General features: G+C 37.6%; 1 long non-coding RNA gene across 2 annotated transcripts; it reads right to left on the reverse strand.

The window, feature by feature from the left end:
* On the reverse strand, nucleotides 1–17,607 carry LOC116653398. Of its 2 annotated transcripts, none has more exons than XR_004307132.1 (3): nucleotides 17,011–17,606; nucleotides 16,687–16,782; nucleotides 1–8,455 (listed from the first exon to the last, which is right to left on the reverse strand). It is a non-coding gene; the product is annotated as an uncharacterized LOC116653398 (long non-coding RNA). The 2 variants fall into 2 exon arrangements; XR_004307133.1 differs by lacking the exon at nucleotides 1–8,455 and adding an exon at nucleotides 13,714–16,208 and having other exon boundaries at nucleotides 17,011–17,607.
* Between the last annotated feature and the right edge of the window lie 255 nt (nucleotides 17,608–17,862).

Below are 17,862 nucleotides of genomic sequence, written 5' to 3' on the forward strand. Positions count from 1 at the left end.
TTGTTTCACTGGGTTGCAGTACTGTGTTTTAAGGCAGCTCTTCTTGGTTTGTTTTTTGTTGTTGTTTTCTTTTGCTGTTTGTTTGATTTTGGTTTTTCAGGCACCAGCAGTGGCTCTGGTGGGACGATGAGATTTCTTGTATATTAGTAGCAAAGGCAGGGTGTTTTGAAGGCAGAAAATTCCATGTCACTTAAGGTAGCAGGTGTGGCTTATATGGTGTGATGAGAGCAGGAGAACCCTTATGTCAGTCATGATGATGCAGCCATGTGGAGAAGATCCTGGGTTATTTTCAGGGTAGCGATGCTGAAGGAAAAGTGAAGGCAGGGGTTGCCACCACATGTTGTGTGAAGGATGCTAATATGTGTGGTTCAGCTCAGTTTTCTGCTGTCTTAGGGGCTCAAACTCCAAATCTCGTTTCTAGATATCTTTAGTCTTAGCAGAAAAGTCTGTAGGCAGGCTTGTGTAGTGGTAGTTTTCATGCCTCTGGTGTACCACATACTACTTAAAATCATAGAATCATTAAGGTTGGAAAAGATCTCTAACATCATCTAGTCCATTTGTCAATCCATCCCCACTATTCCTACTAACCATGTCCCTCAGTGCCACATCTGCATTTTTCTTGAACACCTCCAGGATGGTGACTTCAGTTGAGAACTAGAAGACCTGTAAGGGTCCCTCCAACTCAAATAATTCTGTGATTCTATGACCAAAATAAGAACTAGTTCCATTTCTTTCTCCCACTGGAAAGATTTGTTCTTGAAATTCAGCCTAGGTTTGTTGGAAGATTCCGGTTTTTCCTTCATTATGTCCTTTCTCCATTTTACAGCCTTTAACAACACACAGCTGCATCCCTTTTATACAGAGCAACATGCCTTTCCACAATGTTATGGCATTCTTAATTACTTGATTCTGAGCTCATTGAAGACTACTGGAAACACTCCTTCTAGGACACAGTAACAACACAGCCCAGAAGACAGGCACAAACAAATTAATGCCATAGGCCTCTTTATTGGTTTGCTGAGAAAGGCAACTCAGGGTCCAAAAACGTCCACAGCTGAACCTGTGTCCTTAAAATCCAGTGAATTCATTTGGAATAGATAACAAAATGTCATGAACTTTCCTGGGTGAGAGAAAGTGACGTGAGTGATTTGACATAAAAGACTGGCTATCATTAATTCATAGTTTGGCAAATCTCAGGCATTTGAAGTGAATAAATTAATTCTTTATTACACAGTCTCTTTGGGGAACCTGGGTTTAAAAAGTGGACTAATTGAGGGAAAAAAAAAAAAAAAAGGGAAAAGAAAAAAGGAAAAAAAGCCTCATGAAATCCTATTTATGAGTATTAGTAGTTGCGCTGCTCTAGAAATTTCATTTTTCTTTTAGGTATTGCAAGCCACCGCAATTTGAAATGCCAACAGAGTTGGGTAGAAATGTTAGAAATGTGAGCCTTTTGCAAATTACATCAATGTGGATAATAGCTGTGGACAGCTGCAGAGCTTGGATCTGTTCCCCAACTAGATGAAGTGTCATGGTCTCTATTATTTTTTATGTTCTGCTGCAGGTATCTGAGGGGAACAGAAGGACCTGAGCCCTAGCAACAAACAAACAAATAAATAAATAGAACGCATAGTCTGTAAGCTTCATATTCAGTTAATCCATAGTCCACGAATGTAGTATCTCACATGAATTAAACAGTGCTTTCTTTTGTCAAACAAACTTACAAAACTGATTTTATAAAAATGAAATATCTATATTTTTCTTTTATATTTGAAGTATAAGGAAAAGCTGTGTTGGCTCATGGGAATGCTACAGTTTAGTTTTTTTTTTTTTTCAGCCTGCACTTTCACTGCTTGGTTGAAATTGGTTCCATAATCACACTTATAACATTCTGCCCCAGTAACAAAATGCCTTATGACTGCTGTGGTGCATTTCAAGAATACACTTACTCAGCTTACTTAAAAGTACTAGCAAACATCAGTCACCACACAGGAAAAATATAGTGCCTCTGTAACCCACCGGGGCATATGTTTTGCATGTAGCCTGGGAGCTAGCAATGAGGCTAAGGAAGCAGTAACTTTCCAAAAACCAGGAGCTGCATGATGATCTGTGAATCTATTACAAAACCTGGTTATTAAGGAGGCTCAAAAGCATCACCAGTAGGTTACTGCTGCTCTTAAACTTGTAAGCAGCAGCTGAGAGAGAATCTACAGATGCAGCTTTCCTGCCCACGCACAGCAAGCTGCTGAAACTGCTGAGTGTTACATCAAATCTAGTGTTCATAGCTTTAATATCAAAACCAGAAAACACTGCCTAACAAAAGCTGCAGGAGCTGCTCTTATAATCCTACTTTCCATTGAGCCAGGAAACTCTGTGAGAGCACATCTTGCTTTGCATGTACTATAGGTGTAGGTGACTATTTCTTCATAACTCAGACTGCCTTGAGATGTTGTCTCACAAGAGAGTAAAACTACTGGATAAAACTGTTGAACATTAATGATAAAAATATACTTAGATGTGACTTTAATCCTGGAAATTGTTATTTTCTATGGTGATATCTAAAGTGAAGCTGAATAAGGCTCTGAGCACCCTGATCTAGCTGTAGGTGTTCCTGTTCACAGCAGGGAAGTAGGACTAGATGGCCTTTAAGGGTCTTTTCCAATGCAATGCTGTGATATTTCATTCAGGAAGAATGAAAGAGTGTGTCTATGAAAAATTTGCAAGCAGGATTCTGTTCATAATAGGTACATATCTATACATTTACTTGAGATTGAGATCTTCAGACTATTTGTTTCACTGGGAACTGAAAAATTCTAACACACTTGTAGACATCTCAACTTCCTCTACAGTAATCTAGATGGACTAAAAAACCTAATCTGGAACCAAATCTCCCTTAGTCTACTGGCCAATTAGATGAGGAGAGAATTCAGAGCCCAGATTTCTTATTAAGGGGGAGAATGTTTCTGTATCATTGTTAATGGTAAAACGTTTTATTAGTATGCTGTCTGTGCCCCACCTATAAACCTATAAACACGTAATGATTAAATGTAAATGCAGGCGTTAAGTAAAGTTTTTATCATTCACTCTGCTGGGTTTTTGTTTGTTTAGTTATTTTTTTGTTAAAGTAAAATGAACATTTAAAAATAAGTAAGTTCATGTGTGTGCAAGAGAGACTGAAAAACTAATTCTGTTTTGCAAAAGAACATGTGCCTTTCAATGTGTTTTGAAAAAAAGCAAAAATAGGACCAACAAAAGAAGCAGAAATAAAAGAGGAAACCAGCGCCAACTTCTGACTGGATCATTCTTTTGCTGAACATTGCAAGAATATATTTACTTTGTTCTGTACATGGGAAAATGATATTAACGGTGAAACTGGAAATCTATTACTCAAGTCACATGCTTTCAGAAGATTACACTCTATCATCTCTTAGTCAATGATCAAAGAGCAGATGTCTTGATGCAACAACTCTTTTATCTCCCTTTTCTTCATATGGTGATATCTTTGCTTTCCTTTTCAACTGGTTGACCATACTGGAATTTCTTTTCTTGAGCATCCTCCCATGTCCTTATGCAACTACTTTACACTGACATTTATGTGTTAATTTAATGCTTGTATAAATTACTCTTGCCTGTGTTTCCTGGGAGACCTGAATCCTCACTCTTTTATCTTCAGAATATCCACTTCAGCACATGCTTTGCGATAACCAAGAGAACTGAGGACCAATGCCAGTTTATTATTAGTCTTGGCTTGTTTTAGTAGTTCCTATGTATATTCAGGATTTCAACAAAAATGTTATTAAAGCATAAAGAAAATACATAGATTATATAAGATTGACAAACGTAGTTAAGGCTTTAAGTCTTGTTAAAGTGTCTTAAATAACAGTAATTCATTTTACAGTATGTAGTTTGAATAAGCAGTTTCATTTCAATGAGTACCTGAGGCGGGGTTAGTTCATGTGCTCACAGGCTTCTCTTTTCTTCCTCTCTCAGGCAACATTTCTAGAAATTGCATCTAGCAACACTTTTTTGGGTACAATTCATTAAGAGTTTTTGTTGCAGTAATAAATCCATGTTTTTGCAACAAAATCAGTTCAACAAAAGATTCTGACAATCATTAGTTTTGTATTTATTTTTAAATGATTTTTTCCCACTCCCATCAAAATGGATGGAACATTTAGGTTTCACATCTTACAATCATGTCTAGTTAAATTACATTACATTAATTTTCCCTTTGCTTTCATTCTTGGATGGTACACACCCAAATTATGCCTTTCAGTTGAATGTCTCTGATTGAAAGCTAGTGTACTGAAAACTTCATCTTAATATATTCAACAAAATCAGAAATATTACTGTAGTTTCTTTTTTCTGATCTGCCTAGAGATTAGAACTTTTCCCACAAAGGATCTAATTTCTTGTAGCCAAAGGAAAGCTGCCAGTAAGTGGCTGTGTTGTTTGGGTTATGTTTGTCCAAAGCATTGATTTTGATTTTAAATTTTTGTTGAGGTCCATCCTAATGTCTGAACCTTTGCTATTTGAGTAGTAGCTGTTGCCACTTTGAGGGTGTCTCTGTTGATTTTTTAAGGAGATGCTGACCTTAGGTATTTTGCTTGCTTGCCTGTTTTCTCATCAATTCTAAGGGCGAGTTAAGACCAGTCATTTAGGGTCACTAAGGCTGTGTGCATGCTCGTTGAAGCACTCCAATAATCTATTTCAGGGGCCAAAGGGAAATGTTATTGTTGTAATAAATTGAAGATAAAGTTTATGACTTTTGACATTGCTGTGAATTCTGATTAAAGAATGATGCAAGTGCAGTTTAATACCCTAAAGAACAAATAGTTTATCTGGAAGGTTATTCTTGAGCCACATGCTGCATGAATTCACCTAGCAGAAGTCAGTTTAACTTATTTATTTTGCACTGACATTTTAAAGCATTAGTATGACTTCAGGGGGGAAAATAGCTTTGGGTGAGAATGGTTAGACTATCTTCTTTGCTAACATGAAAATAGCTTAGTTTTGTAGAGGTTTTCAATGAGAATGAAATAGAGAATGGAGTGGAGAACAGTACCCTTTGCATTAATAACCCCCACCCTTCTCTAGAGATAGATTTCTCTCTTCATATGCACAGATTCCTGTAGAAGCCTATGTTTAGAGATTTTTTTTCTGTATGCCTAATATTTACTGCTCAGATGATTCCCCTAATGGCTTTCTGCTTTCAGATTTTCTTATGCTTTTGTGAGGTTATAAGTAAGTGGCTTTTTGTGGTCTGTAATTGTCCTTTGGTTACAGTTGGAATGAAAAATGAGCTTCTTAATTTTTGCTTGGAAACTTATACATTTGTGTCTCAGTGCCAAAGTATTTATTGAGCCAGTTTTTATGTAGGTTTTGATCACAGAATGATAGAATTACCAAGGTTGGGAAAAACCTCCAAAATCACCCAATCCAACTATCTACCTGCCACCAATATTTCCCCACTAAACACTGCTCTTAGAACAACATCTAAACATTTCTTGAACACCTCCAAGTCTTCAGCACCCTCTACAGACAGTGACTCAAGCATCTCCCTTGGGCAGCCCATTCTAGCAGCTGACCACTCTTTTGGAGAAAAAAAATTCCTAATATCCAACCTGAACCATCCCTGGTGTAACTTGAGGCCATTTCCTCTAGTCCTGTTGTTAGTTGCACAGCTTGTCACAATCTTCTTTCTGAGGAGGTTTTTGTAGAGAGCTATAAGGTCATCTCAAGCTCTTCTTCTATAGCCTAAACAATCCCAGTTCCCTCAGCCACTCCTCATAAGACTTGTGCTCCAGCCCCCTCCTTAGCTTTGTTGCCCTTCTCTGAATATGATCTTGATTTTGGGGGGAATCTTGAGCAGCACATTTTATGAGTACAACTATATGCATGTAGTTGCTTGGCTGCTGATACTTAATTTAATTATTTATGCATTTATGTTAACTGGCCTCATGAAAACACATTGTCTGTCTCACATCAGGAGCAGATCATGTCCAGAGAAATAAAGGTCTACCTTCTGGGTATAAATCTGTGCAACAGAACTTCAGATCTGTTTCAGATTCACAGCAAGGAAAACATGGAATTTCTAGAGGACTGTTACTTAATCTCGCTTTATTGTTAATTTGTATGATCATTTCTTTCTTTCTTTTTTTTTTTTTTTTGTCTTTAATTCATCATGAGAGACTACAGGGCTGAGAACTTGTGAAGCACCATGTTAAAGGATCAAAATTAAAGTAAAAGTAAACTTATTTTATCAGACAGATACAAAGTTGTAATGTGGCGTTTGCATTACTGAGTATCCATACTTACATGTATCTGCATAGGTCTATGTCTACATGCACTAAGTCTGTTTAGATTTCTATTGTAGTCACTGTAGATGTGGGTAAGAAGGCCAGTGGGAGCCAGGAAACAAACAGTTGACATCATTCAAAACCACATACTGATGAGATCAGATGAATTATGCCTACTACAACTGACTGAAATTCAAAGCTTCTTTGCCTACCTCTCATGAAGATACTTCCATTGTAGACACACAGAGATAAGCAGGATCAGTCCTACATTTGTGATTCAGGCTGGATGTGGCTCTGGGTAGCCTGGTTTAGGGGCTGGAAAACCTGACTGTGGCAGAGGATTGAAACTAGATATCTTTGAGGTCCTTTTCAACCCAGGCCATTCTATGATTCTATGATTCTGTGATTCTATGATTCTGTGATTCTATGATTCTATGATTCTGTGATTCTATTCCAACTTGTTTGCCTTTCTTCTGATGTAATCAAGGAAATTGCTCAGAGTATTTGAGACTCTGGTGGCTTTGCACCATGCAAACTCCAATGTCCAGAATCAGAAGTGATAATTTCTCCTCAGTGACCAACAATCAGCGCACTTTACTGATTCCAGGGGTGATATTCCCAAGCTTTTTGTTGTACAGCTTGAGAGTATGATAATACAAGGCTCCCATCAGCAGAGGGGAATTTCCATGTGTTTTATAGTGATAGAGAATGCATAACTCACTTGTGGCTTTGTTCTGCCATTCAGTCTGCGCCGGCACACCAAGGTATTGTCCTGTGTGAATAATTCAGAGGAATTCTTGGATTGCTTTACAGTTTTGCAATTCTGAGAGATCATGCTGGTCATGGAGGGCTTCCAAAGCTTTTATCTGTGGTGCTTCTTGGAATGCACAAACCATTCTCACCACGCAAAGTGAAGTTAGAAGTTGACTGTTGTAACAATTCTCCAAAAACCTGCTTGGCTTCATATGAAGAATATTATTTTCCATTATTTGATTTCCAGTTCTATAGCTTGACTGAGACACTGTCCTGTTCTAAGAAAGGAGAATTTGTGTCTATAGAGAGCTTAGATACTAATTAGAAAACAAAACGCAGAACAAAGAAGGACAAAGAATAAATGAAATCTCTGAAAACAGGGAAGAAAAAAGGTATTGTTCACCTGTGCATTAATCTTCAGCTTGGAAGATGTGGGAGATCAAACCAATTATTCAATGTGATTTTTTTTAGTATGCTGGAATTACAACCCTTGTTAGTCAAACAAAAGGAAAACACTATCTGTGGAAGCGCACACGTCAAAAAGCAAATGTTGGTAGATGGCTCGCCTGATTTTTTTTTAGCTGGCTTTAATATAAATCCTTGATGCATTTTGCTTCTGTCTCCAAACAAACAAACAAACAAACAAAACAAAACAAAACAAAACACACACACACACAAAAAAAGAAAAAAAAAACACCAAAAAATGAGCAATTCAAGACCAGACCAAATATCGTAGTGCTATCAAAGCACATTGTCATCTTGTGTTTGCATCCAGCTATATGCCACTCAACTTTGCTACAAAAATTTGAACACCAAAACCTTCTCAAAGCATACTTATTTTGCAGACTAACTAATATAAAGATATTAAATGAACACTACTAGATACTGTTACAATGATCTGCCTACCATGTCAAGGTATTGACAAGGTCTGGGAAGTCTAATGAAAAATTATTTCAGCAAATTATGTGTCAGATTCTATTACCTCACTGTTAGAAAGGAAGCATAAAGTGAATAAGATCAATACTAATTGGCAGGAGAGAGAAGTTCACACGGCATCTTGTAAAGAAAGAAGATAAATATCCCTCTTGCATTTCATCAAACTGATTATTATTTAGTAGTGGAAAGAAAACTTGATTACAAAGAATATGTTTGTTTCCTGCTTCACAGTGTACCTTATTTGCTAATATAATTAGTTTCACAAGTTCTGACAGTCAAGTGTCTTGGTTTTGCTATCTTAAACCTTTTCTTTTTCCTTTCATTGTTAGCTGCCGCTGCCTTCAGCCTTCTTCAGCCTATTCTCTTCAGGAAGTTTCCCTTCAAGAAGTTAGGACTCTGTAGAACCTAATAGCTTCTTCTGTGCTTCAGTGCATACAGAAATATAAGGCAACTTCGGAGTAAGGTGCTCTCTGCAAGAGATAAATGTGAAGCATCTAATGGCCTGTGAGTTCATTTTCAGAGTACTAAGAATTTTTACCATAAAGCAACATGTCACAAACCACACAAACCTTGTGGCTTATGATAATAACTGACTCAACTGTTTACATGTCACAGAATCTATATTACCTTTTCAGTCACTTGTCTTCTTGAACTTCCGTGATATGGGCCAATAAGTTAAAGAGAATCTAAGAATCCTCTTTTTATCTGTCTCTGTTTGGGTTCATAGACTTTTATGAATACTATCTACGACCAAAAAAAAAAAAAAAAGAAAAAAAAAAAAAAAAAAAACAACAGATTTTTGTCATTTAAGAGCTTGCAGAGTATACCAAAGAACTAGCTCTGAAAACAAAAGATGAGATGCCTGCCTTTTTTGTGCTGGGTTCAGCTAGGTATAGAGAATAATAATCATTGGTCCTGAATGAATAATCCATTGATTATCATTTAATTATATGTCCTTAAATTACTAAACATCTTCTCCCCAGAACTGATTTAAAATACAAGAACTTATTAGTTTTTTCCTGCAAGAGACATTGTGGCTACAATAGAGCATCAGGTAAGTGAGGCAGAGGTGATGTGCATGGGAAGCACAGGGAGAGAGCAGCTCTGGGAGGTTTAAGACACACCATATACCCTGTTTAAATGTAATTTCAAGATGAAGTCACACATTCATGCCTTCTCTGTGGGCAAACTGTTAATAGAGCAGAGGACAAGCAGCTGGTAGCTCTGAGCACCAACACTGAAAAAGAAAAAATACTCTAAAATGAGGAAGCTTGTTATAGAGACATTCAAAAGGAGCAGATAATGAGGTAAAATGCTTCTAAAACTTATTATCCTAGAAACTTAGGCCCTAAGAGTTCTATTCCCATGCCACAAAGCTACCATCACTGAACAGAAGTTTAAAGGAGAGTGTTAGAAGTGAAAAAATCCACACCCTTAGAAGCAGAAACAGTATTAGTTTGAGAAGATGGTAACAGGTTGTAGCAAATAAAATGTCAATTGTGAAAGAAAAAAAAAAGATACAGGGATCAATTTGGTAAAGACATAAATAACACAGAGACATAAATGCTAATAAGAAATTCAAATATACTAGGAAGCTTAAGTAAGATGAACAGGCAATGAATGTATAGAAAATGAGGAAACCTTTTATCTCTCTCGTTGTGGAAGGAAGGCGGGGGAAGTTATCACTAATACATAAGAGCAGAGGAGGATGGCAAGGCATTGTGTCAATTGGAACTGTCAACAATAAACTGAATACAAACCTCTGAGAGATGCTGTTTTTCAAAAGCTTTTCAGATTTGAGGACTCACCAAACTACTCATCAAATAATCTACTGCTTGACTCAGCCTGAGAATCAGAGAAATAAGAGTACAGTGCCAGTGTCACAGAGGGTGACTGGGGTCATCATGGGAAGGAAAAATGGGTTACTGTTGACCGGCAACAACCAGATTGGTAAAGAACTGTAATAAAGACTGAACTCAATATTATGGTTGAAAATACAGGTTTGGTATGAGCCAAAGGTGAAATTTCACACATCTTGTGGAATGATGTGTTCCTTTAAAGTATTGGTTTGTTAGAAAGGCAAAACCAATGTAATATAGTTCTTTGTGTTTAATGGTGGACATCCAGCCAAGTGCTATGACACAAAATGTATTTGGAATTTTAAAAAAGGGGCATTCAGCAAAAGCTGCAAAAGTTTTCTCTCTTTCAACGAAAATAATCTTTGTCTCTATCCTGCTGTAAGCACATTTATTGACAAATGAATGCTGAAACAGTTAACTGAAAATCTCAAAGGATATGTGGTTGGACACGTCATGTTCAGCATATTTGTAAAGGATAAAGGAAAAGAGGTAAATATTGAGGGAAAAAATATTGCAGAGGATATGAAATTATTTGGGATAGTTAAGTCTAAAGCTGCTATGCAGAGAAGAAGGAAATTCACAGTGCTAAAAGACTGATGGTATTTAGAGCTGATAAATGGTAATTAATCCACATAAAAGAACAGGAGCTCTAACCTGGCTCTCCATGTTTAATGATGGACATACAAACACAGTATTACCACCCAGAAATTAAAGATTAGGATCATTCTGGGCACCTCTCTGAAAATGGTAATGACAATTTTTTTTTCAGCAACACATATGCACAGTAGAACTGTGGCAAAGTGAAATGGGTAGTTTTGAGAAAGCCCACAGAACAAAATTGATCCAGATGACTTATTCAGGACTGCCATATTGCAATGATCACTTTGCAATAAACTTCTAAGGGGTAAAAAACAAACAAACAAAAACAAAACAAACAAACAAAATCCCCAACAACAACAAAACCCAAACAGAAAAACAACACCACCAACAAATGGAGCCAGGCTTTGTTTTAAGTGAATTCAAACAAGATAGAAAAATCAGCAGTGAAGTTTCCACTTTCTCTATCATCTCCAGTAAACCTGGCACTTTTGATTCAAAAGCTCGTTTAGTGATGTAATTACTTTAGAGCAATGATATGTTGAGGAGGACAGCTGAGTGGCTGTACTGAGATTTACTGCAAAGCAATAAACAATATTGCTGCTGAGTATTCTTGGAAAGATTTGCCTTCAGTATATTCTTTGATTCTTTTCAAACTGCTTACTCATTTACTTCTTGCTAGTTCTGTTGGATGACCTAAAACTGCCATTTCCCAATGAACTATAAAAGCTGAAGAACATTAGGCTTGAGGCTGTTTTTTTTTTTTGTTTTGGTTTGGTTTTTTTTCCATTTTAGGGAAAATCTTCAGTCCTGAAGTGCTAAGTTTTCAAAGAGGGACACTGTACTGCACTATTGTGAGAACCTTTCTTTTCTGGCTCAAAGCTTGCTTCCTGAGGTATTTCTTGTGGTAAGTTTTCAAGCTTTATGGAGGAGGCATGTGATGGATACTACTGTGTGACAATCAACATCAATTTGTGGACATCTGAAAGCACCTTCCTCCAGAGCTGCTTGCCTCCAGAAAGGAGTGCACAGGAGTGTTTACTGGTGTAAGATCTGGCCCGGGACTAAATAGCTCCAGCTTGGTGTGGGAAATCTGGGTAATGAAGCCATCGTGCCCTGTGAAAAACAGGATGCGGATGGGTATCCCTGCTCCCTCTTATCTGCTGGCAAGGCTCAGAAGATGGGAACAAAGGAATTTCTGCTAAGATCCCAGAGCCAGAAGCTGCCATCCTAAGGATAGATGACTCAACCACTTTGGATTCAAGCTGTCACTCCAAAGAAAGCTGACTTGACAACTTTGGACTTATAAATAAGTTTGTACTACCATTGGAAATTGTCACTGTGGTCACCATCATTGTCAATGGAACAACAATGCCTGACAACCCACCACTACTGAAGATCAATGACTGAACTACAAACCATGCTGGATCCATGGTGATGACTCTCTTGCTTCCTACAAAGACTCCTTGCTTCTATTTCCTATCTTTACTATTGTCTGCCTTCCCTTCCCTATCACCCTAAATCATAATAGTGTCCATCCTCCCCTTCCCCATCTCCCTGATTAAGATTTGTAATAAACTGGTCGGACCAACATTTGAACTGTTGTTTCTTAATCTCACACTGGGTATACATATACCAAAGAACCTCTTCTCCCTCCTATAAATTGGAGTGAGAAAACTTTCAGTGACACCCAACCTCTCAGATTTGCCTTTTACATTCATAATCAGTTGTGTCCGCTTCCTTTGTTTTGTTTGTTTGGTTGGTTGGTTTTGGGTTTTTTGCTCTTTCATCTCTTTTCCCAGGAAGATGACAATCCAAGGTCATAAACCAGCCCTAATCTGTTTGAAGTAATCAAATATCTGCTTCTGCCTCCATAGCTCAATGAGCAATGAAGTTTTGTTTTGTTTATTCCTTTTTATTGAGCAGAACTACCAATAAACACCACTGCTGTTTGGTACTAAGCCCTTTTTTTTTTTTTTTTTTCCTCTGTTTTTTTCTGAAGAAAACATTGCACACAAGATGTCCCTGAAATACTTTCAGCATTGCCATTAGAGGTGAAAGATGTCAGGTATTCTTCTGACAACAAAACCTGAATTGTTCATTCTGCAAAAGGGGGCATGCTTTTATTTCCTTTGACCTTTGTCCTCATGAAAAGACTCTGAAAGGTACCATCATGATTATTCTTGCTTCTGTAGTGAGTACTAGGTCAAATTTCTGTCTAGCGGAACCAGAAATATAGCAGTCTCTGTATCACTCTGGCTGTGGTCTGAATTTCCAGGTCAGGTCATGGCAACTGTGGAACAGAGATTCTAATTTTCTTGAGGGTTAATGCACTTCAGCATGAGACTGTCCCAGCCATAACCACACACTTCCTTCAGTTCTTCATCTCTTTCCAGGTTCTTGCAGAAAACAGAAGAGTTTCAAAGTGGGGCAAAGTTAGTCACCTCCCTGCAAACCCCTGGTTCTTCCTCAAGCACAGTCCATCAAACTCCAAATGGAGTCCTTGGCATATTATCTGCTAAGCTCCAGCCCTTCTCTGCTGATGTGAAAAGAGTTTTCAAGGGCTTAAAGGCAGAGTAGTTTACCCATGGGAACACAGCAGCTTAAACTTTGCAGCAGGGCAGCCCTTATACTTCACCCAACTTGAACTGCATTGCTGCATGCTGATGCTTTCTCTCAGCCACTCCTATAATATGGCTGGTACCCTGCATTTACCTACAGCAAGCCCAAGGAGGATAAGAAATGAAGACTCAGCTAAATTTTGACCATTGCAGTGAGGCATTTGGGCAAGGTAAGAGAATGAATCAGGAACATGCATTTCATCAGTCTGAAAGGGAACAAGAGGTAACAGCTTTAAGTTTCACCAGGGGAAGTTCAGGCTGGATATTAGGAAAAAATTCTTCTCTGAAAAAATGTTAATGCACTGGAACAGGTTGCCCAGAGAGGTAATGGAGTCACCATCCCTGCAGGTGTTCAAGAAGCGTGTGGATGTGGTGCTGAGGGACATAGTTAGTAAGCATGGTTGGGATGTACTGCCAATTGGAGTAAATGATGTTAGATATCTTTTCTAACTTTAATGATTCTATAATTCTATGCACAATCAATTATAATGGTAAACAATTGTTATAGCAACAGAATATGCAACAGTAAGAAGTAAAAGGTATTGTGTTGAGTCTCAGACCACTAACATTGAACTAAATACACAAAACAAATCAGGCATTTGTGTTTGAAGTTTATGTGACATAAATGCACCTTTTGCAGTCATGGTTAAATCTCTAGATGATTTATTTTGAATATCAATCAGTTTCTTAACAAGCTTATATGAAATGCCTCTTCTAGACATCTGAATGTTTTTAAGAATGAGATAGCTTAGTTGACTAAAGCATGTTTCTTATCAATTTCAGAAAGGTAATAATGAAAAATGTTAAATGGGGCTCATTCTTTGCCAAGGAGGCAATTTAATTAACCACACAATTTTATGAGAATCTAATCTCCTCCTTTCCACATTTCCTTGTCCATATAAAATATACAAAGAGAAATTAGCAAGGTACCATAAGTGCTTTACTAAAGTTCTGCTCTTAATCACAATTATAACATATATTAAATATTTTCTGCATAAGATCTTATGCATAGACACTGAAAGAGAGTATAATCACAGTTTTCCCTTAAGCTTTAGATTCTGAAACCAGTTTGAGGAAGATACAGACATTTTTGCTTCTCTGACTCAAGCTCCTGAAAAATGACAGTACATAGATCCTGTGGGATTTCAGTAATTTGGACCTAGGCCAGTGCACATCAAGGCTGTAATTAGCTGGTGCCTTGATAAGCTAAAAAAAATAGAGAAAAGCTTTCATAGGGATAGTGTAGCATTATTTCTCAGTGTATCTCTTAAACAACTATTGCTATTATTCCATATTATGTAGAGGTTGAAATATCCTTATAATACAGAGCTTGTAAAGGCTTTAAAGTCTGGTATTGACTAGCTGTTCGATTGACAAGCTAGACAAGGTTTGTCACATTGCTCATATCAAAGCATTACCTCCCTGGAGAGCAGACGCTGGTGACATTCTTTACAGAGGTGGATGAGACAGAAGCCCTTCAGTGGGCACATGGATGCTCAGCACCATGGTGCTGTGCAGAGCACTGCTTCCTAGTCACTAACACTGTACTTTTCTTTCTGTGCTTTCTGCCTGGAGAGGCAGTGCCTATGTATGTCAGACAGTCAGGGAACATGCAATGAGAGGAGGTGGAATTTCTTACACTAAAGTCTGATGGCATCACACAGAAGAGAGCTTTGCTCTTTTCTGGCATTGGTGACTATAAAATAGCAGAGAAAAGTGTCATTGGGGCAGATTTTGCCATGGATGCTCTTTACAGCACTGTTGCACCTATGTCAGGAGTAGAAACTGAACAGGATAGAGAATCCCCAAGGTGTTTGCTGGTCACCTCGTTCTTTCTATTTTCATTACTCTGCTTATCACAAAGTAATTATATTGAAATTCAGATCTGAAAATTAACTTTGGGAAATTTCTTATACCATATAATCTCCTGGACAGCAACCTGTTCTCTGTTTCTGTTAAACATCAGTACTTGAGTCCATTGCAACAGAATGAGTAGAATTAAAATCACAGAATAATAGAATATCCTTAGTTAGAAGGAACCCATAACGATCATCTAGTCCATCTCCTGGCTCTACACAGGAATTTAGTCTGTAAGTAACACATTTTCTACTTTCTCCTTTTTGTGCTTCAGAAACTCTTCCTCCAACTTGTATGTAGCTGTAAAGGGATGTAGCTCAGAATGAAAGTCTTGAATATCTTTGAAATGTACTTAATTCTCACACTTCGCAAGTGGTAGGTACTTTTGGGGAATATCTCTTTTCAGGATCTCATCTGCATTTTTGATCATTCAGGATGCCTGGCAACTATTTCTCTTCTCTTACTGAAATTGTGTATTTCTTGATCATACGGCATTTCTCTCTGGACCATGATAAAATGCAGAAAACATTTATGAAGCTACAAAGAACTGCGATTAAAATGAAATTTTGACTATGATTAGGGAAATGATTGAAAATTTAGAAACACCTAAATTATTTGGAATTCATCCTAACAGTAACTTTTCCAGACTGGTAACCAGGAAACCATCCCACCAACTTCAATATAAGTAGTGCGTCACTGATGGATCCCTTGAGAGCAAGTTAGTCACCATAACAGCAAGAGACTTAGTGATTTCATGTGTTTAGAACCCAATTCTCTAGACTACTCGTATCTGTATGCTTTGGACTCCAACCAGATTGTCCTTCCTGAACAGTCTTGATGTCCGTCTTCCATTTGTGCCCATTATACAGTCCTCAAGCTGAATATATTCACTGGAGCCCCTGCAAAATCCTGCTCTTGTAAGATAGAGGAGGAACTGGAATCATTGAAATATCTTCTGTCAAAGGGAAGACACGGCTTAATGTACTGCTTCTCTTACTGTACAAAGAGCAAATTTTTAAAGATTTGCTTTAAAAATCTCATGTACTTTTCCCAAATTTTATCTCTATTTTCACAGTTTAGCTGCAACAGTAACACCGGTATTGTTTTTGCAAGGATATGCTGCTCTTGAACATTCTTTCCTCCAACATCGGCACTGTTTTACTACGTACAGGGTCATTTATCTTGGTACAAGTAAGATATTTATTCTCACCATCACAAAAATATTATCACCTGTCTTCAGTTAGGATATCTCTGTTCTTTCCACCTCCAAGATTTACATGCCAGTCCAACTGTAAAATTGAAAATATTGAAATGTAAACAGTCCTTATGTCAATGGTGTCATGCTTCTTGAGAAACCCAGCAGAGAAAAGAGAAGGCTTGTTTTTCTGCTCACAGCACTTCTGTTTAAAAATCTCTGCTGTTCTTTTGTTGTTGTGTTGGTGGCTTTTCTTTTTCAGTTGTTTATTTTGTTGTTGTTGTTGCTTTGTTTGTTTGTTTAATTTCAGAACCGCATTCCAATATGCTGCTTAGGGAAGAATAAAATGGTTCAGGGAGGAAAATAACAGTAAAGAAGTACACTGTCCACAGACAGCTGGAGAATATTTGGAGCCAGATATTTTGCAAGATTTGAAATATTTGGCTAATGCCTTTGCCTCAGTAGTGTCTCTCTGTATTTGTATTGTGCTTGAAAAAAATAAATAAAAAAAGAATGAGTCTAATGTTAAACTGGAAATATCAGGTCACTGATACAAAATGGAGCCCACTTACTATTTGTCCTGTCCTTTTATGCTGCCAGAGTGGCTGCTCAGCGGAACACCACATGAAGTAGGCCTGGAGGTGCACTGAGTCCAAACCAGACATCACCTAAGGAACAAAAATCTTGAGTTATTTCAGAGATTTATTTATTATTTATGCTGTGTTTTCATTTTATACCTGCACATTGTATATATAATCTGTGACATTATTCATCAAACTATCAGTTTCAACAAATAGATAAAGGCTGCTCCAAAAGTAATTACTCCTGTTTTATTATGTTGGCCCATGATGTCAGAGGTAGATGTTGGTGGGATGGCAGTAGAAGCTGAACCTTACCACCAGTGCTCCATTATATGTTGTTGCAGTGTGACAGTTGGCAGCAGAGGGGCAGTCTGACAAAATGGCATCTGACATGGAAATGCATATGGAGCAAAGATGCGTCATTGATTCCTCCGTGTGGGAAAAAACTGCAGGCGTTGACATTCATTGATGCTTGCTGAACGCTGATGGAGACCAAACAGTGGCTATTCTGAAAAAGTTGTTTTGTAGCTGAGAATTTATTATCAATAGTGTATTTGTCTCTCAGTTAAACATAAACAACCTATAGATCTTTGCTGCTCTAAGTTACTTTGTATACAGGCAGAACCACACACACAAAAAATACATTAAAAAGTAACAAGAAGATTGGAGCTAAATTTTGAGCCCACTTGCAGAATGGATGAAACTCCTTGTGATTTCCTTGAGACAACCACTCCCTCCAGAAGTAGCTGTGCAGAGGGTAGAGACAGCAAGTAGGCAATTTGGCAGCAGTAAATGCCTCTCAGACACACAATATATTTTTCAATTGAAATGTAACTCAGAATTTTAAAAGGAGCAGAGATAAAATTTTATGTGCAGGATTTAAATAAAAATCAGTACTAACAATCTAGCAGCCTGGTGCAGGTTAGTAGAAGTAGTTAATACACAATACCTAAAGAATTATTGAAATGAAATAAAAGACAACGAAACGAACTAATGACAACAACAACAAACAAAAATGATTACTTTCCAGTTTCGTATTCAAAACTCTTGGCACCTGAAGACCAAAGGAGAAATAAGAGAGCAGATGTGCTCCAACAAAACTGAGTAGTGAAAATAATCTTTATTTGGAGATTTTATTAAGTCTAAAGTACAAGGAATTGCACTTCC

Source organism: Coturnix japonica, chromosome 4 (genome assembly GCF_001577835.2).
Source record: "Coturnix japonica isolate 7356 chromosome 4, Coturnix japonica 2.1, whole genome shotgun sequence".
In the NCBI taxonomy this organism is placed as follows: Eukaryota; Metazoa; Chordata; class Aves; order Galliformes; family Phasianidae; genus Coturnix; species Coturnix japonica.